Raw genomic sequence first — 12,943 nt, forward strand, 5'->3', positions numbered from 1 at the left:
TTGATATTTAGCATAAATGACATTTTATTATCATTTTAAATACTTACTCACCCCAGAATTAAATTTGTATTAGTTGTGTTTCCTAAAGAAATGAATGGACAAACTAGTAGGACTCCAAAGGTGACAACTAATCACTTATTAATAATGCATTTTTTAAAGTCTGTATAAAGGGGGCTTGCCCCCCCAAAAAAAATTTATATATATTTCATTTCTTCCTACCAATATTTCTTTTTGAACCTCTACATAAACAGTCTCTGTAGGTAACCTGGGTTAAAGTTTTTTGGAATTTCACTTACTGTATTTACTTCACTGAAGTAAGAACTCAGTTAGAGATTTGTAAATTATTTATATTATAAAGGGTATACTATGAATGCTTCTATTCTTTGAACCCAAAGAGTGCTCGCTACTCTGCAGGCTCCACAAAGGCCAAGAAGACACAATCATATCCAAGAAGAGATGATCATACCAAATAATCCAAAGACAAAAATTTCCCCTGATGTTACTGCCCTTAATGACTGCAGTTTTTTTCCTAAACTGTTTATGATCACATGCACTATGCCAAGAAGTGGATTGTGGGCATACAATTGCTCATTGGTTTCTGAGGCAGCTGCTAACAGGCATGTGTCATCCCAAGTTTCTAATCCATAATTGTTACTTCCGTTAGTGTTGGCATTTCTCTTCTTTTAATGATGCTCTCAGACACAGCATCCTGGATAAGCATTTGCATCTCTGCATCTTGCCACCTTCAACCCTCTTCATGTTCAGTTTGCCACAATATGTCGTCTGTATATCTAATCTATTAACCTCATTCCTTCAAATTTATAATCACAGTACTAGTGGGTATTTTGAGGGTATTTTTGAAATTCTTACTCGAACGTTTCAGTTATGTAAAACATAAATATTCCATCTCTATCCTTTTTTTCCCCTCAAATATTCTACAAACAACAACAACAATGATTTTCCTGAAGTGCTGTTTTGATTCTTTCAAGTCATTCACTTCTGTGAACTCTCCCATTGTCTTCAGTCGACTCTTACAAGCTATCACAACTTATAATCAAAAACAAAAATGGCTCTTTGTTTCATCCTTTATTAAAATATACACATTCCTATCTGTTGTTGGCCATAGCACTGATTCCATTTCAATTAGGACAAAGATACTTAAAATGTTCATGGAAAGATTCATACTACCTTTCAATTCAATTTTTCCACAAACTTTTTGAAGTATACCTGTATGTCATTACTTAAGCACATTTGGTCTGTCCTATTAGATATTTATAATGCTCAAATCTTAAGTACACATTTTCAAAATGTTACTTGAATTTTAGTTTATTCAAGAAACAAATTCTAACACAATCTTCCTTAAACCATATAATAATATTCTGCTTGCCTTTTTTCAGCAAAGCTAATTGATGTAGAGATGTATTATTTCTCGAGTCAGCCACATAACATCTCGTTAATATTTCATTAAAAAGGATGGAACACTTTCTTTACTCCCAAGTTCTCAAACTTTTTAAAGAAACAGTGTACTCAATTAGGGAACTCCATTTACTTATCAGTGACATTCTGAAGTGGGTAACATAATATTGTATCATTAATAAAGATGTTAATTCCTGGCAATCCTATTGCCTTTATGATCTTTACCTCTTGATTTCAGTTTCTTGCATTACATTTATACTAAAATTGAAAATTCACCACTTTTTCTGTGTATTGCTGGTCATATCTCAATGTCAAAGTGGCAATTCAAATAGACATTGTGTCATTTTTTTATTTCTTGACTTTAATTTGCTCCATCTTTTAGTATTCTAAAATGCAATCTGTATCTAATCTTTTATTTCATAATGAGAATTTATAAAATGGGGCAATATACAACTTTTCGTTACCTCTGAATATTCAAGATGACTGTAGAAAGTGGTGAACTTAGAGTTGTAGATTGAAGCAGGAGAGAAAATTAGAGTTCTTTTCCTACCTATATCCCCGAAAAGCCATGAGAATAGATAATGTTAAGAGAGGCAATTAGAAGCAGAAATGCAACACATCCTTGGAAAGCCTCAAGTTGTAATCACAGATATTGATCTTTTATCTTATTATATCTGAGTCAGTGTGATTTGTAAATACTCAACAGTTTACATCATAGTTTTATCCTTCCAATTACCTGAAATTTACTGATATGTAGTGTCCTCATTTAGAGTATATGAAACAAGGAGATATAGCATATTCTATCAGCTGGCAGATGCAACAGAGGATTTAATGCATACTTTAAGTGTTTTTGAAAATAAGGAAATGATCAAGTAATTATAAATTTGAGTTAATTACATAGATTTACATCCAGGAAAGGGTACATTTTTGAGGTATTGCCTCATATCAGTCATTTATTAACCATTATGAGATCAGCGTGTTCTTTACTAATATCAGAATAACAACGCTTATTTAGGACCCCCAGCAGCAGACATAGCTCTCTTATTCACAGGTACTTAGTATATAAATAGGCAGTATATAAATACTCAGCACTTGTTTTTGTAACTGGTTATACATCTGTAAATTTTATATGTGACTCCTCCTAGAACCCATTTTGCTTCCTGTAGTCTCAACCACTATCTAAGTTAATTGGTATTTGGAAATATTAGATCATATCAACATACGTCCTAAATTGGTATAAATATATGTTTGTTTGTTTGTTTGTTTTTCTGATTGTATGAAGTTGTAGTCTTCCATGATCATTTTACTAGGAGGTGCTATATAATAGGCTTACTGCTCTCTGGCTACAGAAGTGATACTTTTTATGTAGATAATAAATAAAAATAACACCTCTACATAAGAAGGTAATTGCATGAGAATACTGAAACAGAGAGGTGACGGAAAAAAATTTCAATGAAAAAGAATTATGGTATTCTTGAAGAAAAAATTCAACTAAAAAAATACTAAAAACTCTCAACAGAGACTAATCATGGAAATGGCAAGCAAATTTTTGCAAATGTGGCATTAGGTGTTATAGCAAAAGCCTGGGGTTGATAAGGAAAGGGTGGTGGAGTTTCCCAGGGATTCCCCATTGGCTCATGCTGTTTATAGTTAACATTAACGGGGAAAGCTTGAGGCTGGTGGTGAAATGGCGTTGGAGCCTCCCGGGGATCATTTAGTTGAAATTTTTGCTGCCAACTGGCTGTTATTTGTTTATTGTTTGTGGCCCCCTCCTGTAAGTCTTTAGTGAGAGGAGGGAGGGGAGGGGAATGGCCCTCCCCAGGGGGCTTGTGCTGGAGAAAGTCCCGGTCCTCTTGTGACCCCCCACGTTCCTCTGATGGGTCCCCAGAACTATTTGTTGGCTGAAAGGTATCCTGGGCATGACCTTGTGAAGAGACGGTTAGGCCGCCCTTAATACAATCCCTTTCAAACTTTTCCCATTGCTCTTCTAAGTCTGGGGAGGTAGGGGTATGGCTGTCACCTTTGTGGCCTTGCAAGAAGCAAAACATAAGGGCTGAAATAGTAGGGTAAACCCTAAGGGTGGGTCCTCCCCACAGCGAACCTCACACTGCCGGGCAAGGGTTTGTATGTGGTCCCACGTGTCCCAAGAAAACAGGTTGGCCGGGACAATCCGGGGAGCCAGGGCTAGAACGGTGTCCCAGGTCTCGGCAGCCAGACTGTCAGAAACCTCAAGTCCTCTACTTCCTAACAAATATTTTAGCGCCTTAAGGGCCGGTTCATCCGTTTTGCCCGTAGTATTTCCCATGGTGTTTAGACGTATAGAAACAGAGAGAGAAAGCAGTTGAGGGTTATCACCAGAAAAAACCTGACGGGGCTGGTGATGGCCAGTATTTTGGGAAAAGGGGATGGCCGGTCCCTCAGCTGGAAGAAGGCAAGGAGGAGTGTCACCTGGTCGGGCTTCCGCTACTGGAGCCGACTGACATGAGACCTTCAAGGTCTAGCAGAGAGTCACCCTGGCCACGACATGTCAATTGTCCCACACCCGTCTGCTTGTTCCGGAGAGGATAGTGGGAAGTAAGAGTAGGAGGAATAAGAAAAGAGTGAAAACTACTTACCCTATTCACCTGTTGGGAATGAGGAGACTCACCTTGAAAACGTCCTTTACCCTGAGATGGCATTTCTCCAGAGGGAGACTCTGCGCTGAGGCTCGTGGCCACTCGTCACCTCTCTCAAGGCCGCATGGTGGGTCGGTTCTTCTTATGTGGTGGGTCCCTGTTCGGGCGCCAGCTTCTGCGGGGGCACTCCTGGGGTCCTCCCGCAGACCCAGAAGGAGAAGGAGCTGACAGGATTATCCCCGGTGTTGGGACTGAGGGATCTCGGGGAAAAGTGAACCTGCTGCCCGCCAACCCAGCCGCGTGAAAGAGGCACTCAGATGTGGCAGAGGTTCTGTCAGGGCAGTTCCACTTCATTGCCCTTACACTGCAATTTATATAAGCAAGCAAGTAGGGGCTCTCCATGAACTAACCAATCAATTAAAGGATCACGTGGGCATGCATTTTGTGCTAACATGTTGAGCATAGCGATCACGCAGGGTTCACAAGTGCAGAAATACTGGAGAACCAATAAAAGCCTTTTGGAGCTATCTTGGGTTACGCCTCCCCTACTTCCTGTGGGCGCCATCTTCATCCTCCACCCATAGGCACCATGTGGCTCACAGATAATGTTTGCTCCTAAAAATGGGGCCAACAGAGATGTTTGTCAAAAAATACAAAACTGCAGTTAGGTAGGAGGAATAAATTCAAGAGGTGTATTGTACAACATGTTGTCTAAGTTAATAACTCACTAAGTTAATACTCACTAAGGAATAGATTTTAAGTGTTCTCACAAAAGATAAGTATGTGAGGTAAGGCATATGTTAATTATTTCAATGTAATCGTTCCACAATGTATTCATATTTCAAAACATCATGTTATGCATGATAAATGTATACAATTTTAATTACCAATTAAAAGTAAATTAATCTAAAACAATTGTAGCAATATGACTGGATATAAGATTAAAATAGATAAGTCAAGTGATTTGCTTTATATCAGCAAAGAGTAACCAAAATTTGAAATTATAAACACAGCACCATTTACTTTAGCACCACCTCTCCCTACTCACCACTCAAAAAAGGGAAAAGAGATAGAAGAGTATAAATTTAACAAAATGTAAATGAGAAAAACTACAAAACACTGATGAAAGAAATCAAAACAGATCTAAATCAATAGAGAGACATTTCATGATCATGCATAGAAAGATTCAATATTGTGGTCAGTTTTTCCCAATTAATGAATAGATTCAAAAAAATTCCAGTCAAAATCTCAGCAAGTTACTATATGAATATCAGAAAATGATCCTAAAGTTTATACTGAAAGGCAAAAGACCCAGAATAGACAACACAATATGTAAGAAATTCAGAGTTCAAGTAAACACACAACCTGCTATAATTTGAATGTTTGTTCCCTTCAAAACTCATGTCGAAAATTAATCACCAATGTGGTAGTATTGAGAGGTAATCGGGTAACCATTCATAGATTAACGGATAAATGGTTTAATGGATTAATAAGGTATAGGAGTGGAACTGGCAGCTTTACAAGAGGAAGAGAGACCCAAACAGGGCATGCTTGGCTCCCTCACCACATGATGTCATGCAATGACTCTGTGGAGAGTCTCCACAAGCAAGATGACCTCACCAAGTGCAATCCCTTTTTCTTAGACTTTTGAGACTCCAAACTGTAAGAGATAATTTTGTTTTTTATAAATTGCTCAGTTTCATGTATTCAGTTATAGACAATATAAAACAGACTAAGACACTGTCTGACATAAAAACTTACTATAAAGCTATGGTAACCTAGAAAGTGTGGTGACAGCCGAAATAATACACAAGTAGATCAATGGAACAGAAAAGATAGCTCGGAAATAGACTGATAAGAATAGCATAAAAATATCTTGGAAAAATTCAATAAAGAATCCAAGAGAGTAGTGAATTAATAATTGGATACATGCAAAAAAAATGAATCTAGACACAGACCTTATACCATTAAAAACAAAGAACTGTTTTTGTTGTTGTTGTAACATAGTTGATTGTAGATATCTGTGAGTTACAGAGTTGAGTGTCAATACCTGTGTGCAATATGTGATGCTCAAATCAGGATAATGAGTATATTCTACATCTTTTACATAACTTATCTATCTCAAAATTTTTAAAAATGCAAAATGATAAAACCCTTAAAAGATAATATAAAAGAAAATCTAGATGATGTTGGGTATGATGATGACTTTTTAGATAAAATGCCAAAAGCATAATCCATGGAAAAAAAATTATAAATTGGAGTTTATTAAAACAAAAATTTGGCTTGCAAAATACATTGTTCATAGAATTTTTAAAAAACCAACAAGCAACAGACTTGGAGAAAATGTTTGCAAAACACATATCAGATTAAGGATGTGTGCTTGAAAAATACACAGAACTTTAAAAAGTCAACAATAAGAAAACAAACAACCCAATTTAAAAAGGGGCAAAAAATATCTAAACTGACATCCCACCAAAGAAGAAATAGAGATGGCAAATAAGTATATGAAAAGATGTTCAACATCATATGCCATTACAGAATTACAAATTAAAACAGAGGTGGGAAAGGAGGAGGAAGAGGGATGGTTAGTGAGAAACTGGTAAAGAGCCATAAAAAATGATAACATTGTGTAATGATAAATATAACAATTATCCTGATTTGAGGATCACATATTGATATTCAACACTGTACCCCACAGACATGTACAATAGATTGTTTCAATTAAAAATAAATTTAAGATAAATAAATAAGTAAAGCTGCCAAACTGGAAACAACTACAACAACAGCAACAACAACAACAGAGAATCTACTTTATAATTATTAGAATATCTAACATCCCAAACACTAACAATTCCAAATGCTTATGTGGATGTGAAGCAATAGAAACTCTTTCATTACCAGTGGGAATGTAAAATGGTACAACCACTTTGGAAGACAATTTGAAATTTTCTTACAAAGCTAATCATAGTCATACCATATGATCCAGGAATTACATTCCTTGGTGTTTACCCAAATGAGTTGGAAAATTATGTCTACACAACAGCCTCCAAACAAACGTTTACAGCATTTTTAATTGTAGAATTGCCAAGTAGGAATAAACAACAGGCCAAAAAAGGCATACTCCTTTTTTTTTTTTTTTTTGTCTTTTTGTGACCGATAAGGGGATCGCAACCCGTGGCTTGGTGTTGCCTGCACTGCGCTCACTGAGCGCACCGGCCATTCCTATATAGGATCCGAACCCGCCGTGGGAGCGTCGCTGCGCTCCCAGCGCCGCACTCTCCCGAGTGCACCACAGGGTCAGCCCAAAAGGCATACTTCTTAATCATTCTTTGGTCAAAGACAAAGTTTCAAACGAATCAAGAAAATATAGTGAATTGATGAAAATAAATGTTAAAAATACAAAGTTGTGGTTTACAGCTAAATTAGTTCTGAGAAGGAAATTTACATCTCTAATACCTACATCAGATTTAAAAAAAGGTATATTAAATCAACAATCTAAACTCCCACCTTAAGATAGTAGAAAAAAGAGTGAAATAAGCCCAAAACATGCAGAATGAAGAAAATCGTCAAATAGAAAATACAGCAAAAACATTGTAGTGTGTATATTCTAATTAGCTTGTTGTGGTCATCACACAGTGTATACATATATTTAAATAATACTATGTATCCTATAAAAATAGTATAATAAGTGCCAATTAAAAATAAATTTAAAATATATGTAAAGAATAAAAGAGGCCTTTTCTTTGAAAAAGTCAATAAAACTGACAAACCTCTAAGAAGACTAACAAAGAAAACAGAAGGCACAAATTACTAACATTAGGAATAAAATAGGGGATATCATCAAAGACTGTACAAACATAAAAAGATAATAAGAGAATGCTGTGGGGCCGAGCCCATGGAGCACTCGGGAGAGTGAGGCACTGGGAGCGCTGCCACGCTCCCACCGTGGGTTCGGATCCTATATAGAAATGGCCGGTGCACTCACTGGCTGAGTGCCGGTCACAAAAAACACACACACACACACAAAAAAAAAAAAGAGAGAGAGAGAGAGAGAGAGAGAATGCTGTGAACAACCCCACACATAAAAAATTGACAGTTTAGTTAAAATCCATCAATTCCTAGAGAAATATATACTATCATAACTAATTCAATATGAAATACAAAACTGGAAAAGCCCTGTAACTAATAAGGAAACTAAATCTGTAGTTTAAAATTTCCCCCAAAATATTACTTCCAAGACAAGAGAATACCAAATGTTTTAAAAAGAAGAAATAACAGTTGCAAGTGGTACAAGAAAGCTAAAATTTTTAAATAATATCTGATGGTACAAACCTGAGCATATATCTTATAATACAAAACTACATTACAGGTGTTTTAAAAACAAAACAATAAAATCCCCGAAAAAAAAAAAAAAATGCCTGGCCATGCATTTGCAATCTTGGAGATAATGAATTCTAAACTGAAAAAATATAATTTACAGATTTTAAAAGGTAGTTTTTCTTTCTTTGTTAAAGAAAGAAAATTATGGTAATAACTAAATTGTGGAAGATTAAAAGAAAAACGATTTAAGAAAAAACATTTGCAAAAGAAAGGCAAATTGTGTCACAGAAAAGGACAAATCCCCTAATGGAAACATAGGCAGGAATTTGAAAATGCAAATCACATAACAGCAAATTCAAATGACCAGCACAGATATGAAAAGATGCTGAAATTTGCTGCTAGTCAAGGAAATGCAAGCTAAAGTAAAAACGAGGTATCACATTACATATATCAGACTGACAAGATTAAAATGAGTGATGACATCTATTGTCAGCAGGAATGCAGGCAAAAAGTACTCTTCTACAATGCTGGAAGAGATCTGAACTGTTAAAAAGCATCTTAGAAAGCCATCTGGCAACTTCTACAGAAATTAAAAATACATTTACACTTTGTTCCAACAATTCCGTTTCTGGAAATCCATCCCTCACAGTAAAAAAAGGCATTTGTGCATGAGAATAGACATTAAAAGATGTCTCTTACCACAGACCTTGCAATGGCAAAAAGACTAGAGCTAATAGAAATATCCATTGGTCAAAATATTTATAAAACCACTTCAAAAAATGAATTGGACCATTACCAACCTATTAAAGACATTAAACTAATTTTGAGTGATGAATTCAGAAAAATGCTCATAATAACTATGAAATATTTGAGAAAGTTAATAATGATAAACATTTTCATATATGCATTAGATAACCAAAAAGCAAATGTTAAGGAAAAAGAAGAAAAATACTACCTAGTTAATAAGTGTTCATAGGGTATTTAGGTGGGTTTATGAGGGTAGAGTTCTAAAGGAAAGAAATGTACTCCAGTAATAAATTGAAAGAAAAAAAATGTACTACAAATGTATGCTTCTTTAAAAACTAAGGAAAACAATATAGATAAAGTTTATGAAAGGAGCTGCTTTAGAGAGGATGTGGTTTATTGAAAATAAATTATTTTGGTAGGCAAAGTTTCTGCTAACAACATTCTGGCAATAAACACATCATAGAACAGCTTTCTTTTAATGCCAGAGTTTGGTTTCCCTTGGTGACTATAGTATTTAAATAGAAAACAACTCTTAAGAAAAAGCTTAGGTCTTGATCAAAGATTTAGTGGATTTTCACAAAAGTGTTGATAGATAAATTTCTCAGGAAATATCTGCACCATTTTCTTGGGTTTCTATGATCTCTTTCCTCATCACTATATTCTAAGGTATATCAAGAGAAATTTTAGTTAAAGTGGAATTATATAGTTTGTTAAAAATAAATAACTATGAATATAGATTTAATAGAATCACATATTTTCTTTAGTAGTATTTTTAAGTAGCATTTTTAATAATACTATTTTAGCTTTTTATTTATAATAATTTAAGTTATAATGCTTATAAAGAAAATACTTATTTTGCTCAGCTAGGTACCTTTAATTTCCTGGTTTAAGAATTAAAAAGCATTGCAATCATAACAACAGCCCATCAGAGAAAATAATCTATCTTCAGCAGATACATTAAAACATTTTCTCTGTGTTTAGAAAACACAAGTGACCCATGTAATAATCTTTTCAGGAATTTTTATCTGTCCTTGACAGGAACGCATCTAATGTAATTTGCAAATATGTCAAAATCTCATTTTCTAAAGCACACTTTTGTAGCTCCCATAGTGCAGTCTGGGGAAAGAAACAAGTAATAAGGGCCTTATGAAGGAAGCATTGTTACAAATGCTATTCCTATTAAAAATATATTAAAAGTTATAACAAATCTATATCTGTTAGAATGATTAAAAAATTAAAAGCATAAGGAGAAGAAACTGTATGAGTACTGAGTTCAGATTTTTAGACAAACGAAATCACAGTCGATCAACTGCCAACATCTAAGTATGTAGAAGATAAAGATAATATTTTCACAATTTTTGAATTCAGAGATTTTGCTCAGTAACCTGTTAGTTATAAAGACTTATTGATGATAATAAAGTGATAAAAAAATTTAAGTAGAAAATGTTTGGTGCAGGAGATTAGCTGTAATAAAAGAAAATAGAACATACCCATCTATCTATCGCTATAACTAAAGGTGGGTTGAGGTTTTCACCATTAGAGGAAGGTTTTGATCACTTTTCATATGAGTTGCCCAAGACTCTTATGCACTATCTCACATCTTTTTGTACATTCATTCTAGAATTATACACTCAAGAAGTATAATTTTAATATGGGGTGAGTGGATGAGGTCGGTTATTTTCTGAAAGTGAAAACACCAAGTAGGAAAGTTCCTTATCTTCTAACTTTGTGTAAATGACTCTCTGAATTTTGGAGGATTTCATGCATTATTATGATAAAAGTAGATATCAAGCGAGTCTTTACACTTTAATGATCCCTCTCCACCAAAACATGAGAGCAGGAATCTTTAGAGATAACAGATGTCAAAAGATGTTATCAGGCAAGAAGCAGATCTGGGAATATCAATTTTTTTACAAAATGAGTGTTGTCCTTAGGAAAAAAAATTGGAAAGTAGTATTTTGGTGTAGTTAAAAGAAATATTATAGATGGGAAAAAATGTATATACTTAGCAAAAGCAAACACAATCTCATCACCTATCTTCTTTTGATTCTCAGTGAAGTTCTTAGAAATACATACTTTATGCTAGAAAAGATGTAATATAAGAAAATTACTAAGATAATTTAAAAAATACTTATGATTCAAGAAAAGTTAGAAATATTGAGGAAAACAAAAATTAAAGGTTGCAATTAAATCAGTATTAGAAGTACTAAGTAGCAAAGGGTGAAGGAGTTTGCAAAACAGAAATATAAAAATAAAGGGGAATATGCTATTGAAATTAAAACATTAAAAAAAAAACCTCCAAGTAAATAGTGAAGCAGAGAGAACTACTGGATAGCAACAATAAGATAAAGAGATAGATATTATGATTAAGGAATTATAAGACATTGAAATGAGAATGAGAAACTCAAAAATATATTTAATAAGAGTTCCAGAAAAAGACATTGAGATGAGGGAAAGGCACTACTTGAAGCTCTTATTAAAATATTTTTAAAAATTTTTAAAAACATATATAAATGCATGGATTGAAAAAGATTACAAAGATTAAAGGATAGGATGAGAAAAAAAATAAAACAAAACAAAACTAGACTTAAAAGTGATATTACAGATCCTCACAGAAAAATCAAAAACTTAAAAGCTGGAATAGGCAAAATAGATATTACCTCAGAGACATGGTCCATATAATCAAACTAACAGATGACTTTTGATCATAAAAGTGGGAAAATATATTTAAAATTCTGAAGAAAAATAATTTAACCTAGAATTTTGTACCTAGTTATAATATCACTTATAGGGCATAGCAAATATGTATAAAGATACATACACACACATATATGTGTGCATATGTGTATACATTTTCATATGTATAATCAAATATATATATATATATATAATTGTATACATGTGAAGAGCTTCTCCCACATAGATTCTCAATGATGTTCAAATTAAAGGAAGTTCTCAAACAAACAAGCAAAATCACCTGAACCCAGTCGGCAGAATAGGGAATACAGAAACAATAATTTTGAACTGCAAATATAAAACATTTTGTATATCTAAGAAAGAATTTAAGCACAAAAATATATAAACCTATTTTATTGCTGCAGAAAAAAAGTGAGTATCACAAACTAAATACAATATGAGAGATTGAAGGGAGGCATCGTTCTCAGGCAACTTAATTATTTGTTCCCAAGTGTAGGCTTCCATGGTCATTCACCAGGAGCACTGCCAAGTTTCGTGACCAGCCTCCCTGTCATATGGCTTGTTTTGCTTTAATCAATTTACGAAAGTAAATCTGGTGGAATTTAACAATTAATTTCTAATAACTTCAGTCCAATGACTTTACTTACTACTTTAAACAATAATTCTGGTTCCTTATTTATTTCATGTTGGTTCAAGCTTTTAAAATCTTTAATAGCTCTTTCCAGCAACTAGGGCCAAAAACAAAATTTAAGGGAGGTCTTCAACAGCACGGAAAATAAAATGTCCAAAATCTAATGTGGAAACAATTTGCAAAAACTTTTATTCCCTTACATTTTCTGTCATACATCTCAATAGCGCCCCACAACACATGTACTTGTGTGAACATTTTTGTGTCCTCCTTTTCTTCCTCCCTTTCTCTATTCTTGCATCATGCTGAACTCCTCTGGTTACCTCTGGCTCTTCACATATGCTCTTCCTCCTATTTTAATGTTCCAGATTTACCCAGTGAATTCTCTTTATCTTCCACCACTCAAGTTGCAGACTGTCCAATGCAGAGCCACGTTTTTTCCCTACCAAATCACATTTAAATCCCATGATTGCAACATATATCCTCCTTTAAAGTCCAGGATGCATAAATCACAACACAT

Source organism: Cynocephalus volans, chromosome 7 (assembly GCF_027409185.1).
Source record: "Cynocephalus volans isolate mCynVol1 chromosome 7, mCynVol1.pri, whole genome shotgun sequence".
In the NCBI taxonomy this organism is placed as follows: Eukaryota; Metazoa; Chordata; class Mammalia; order Dermoptera; family Cynocephalidae; genus Cynocephalus; species Cynocephalus volans.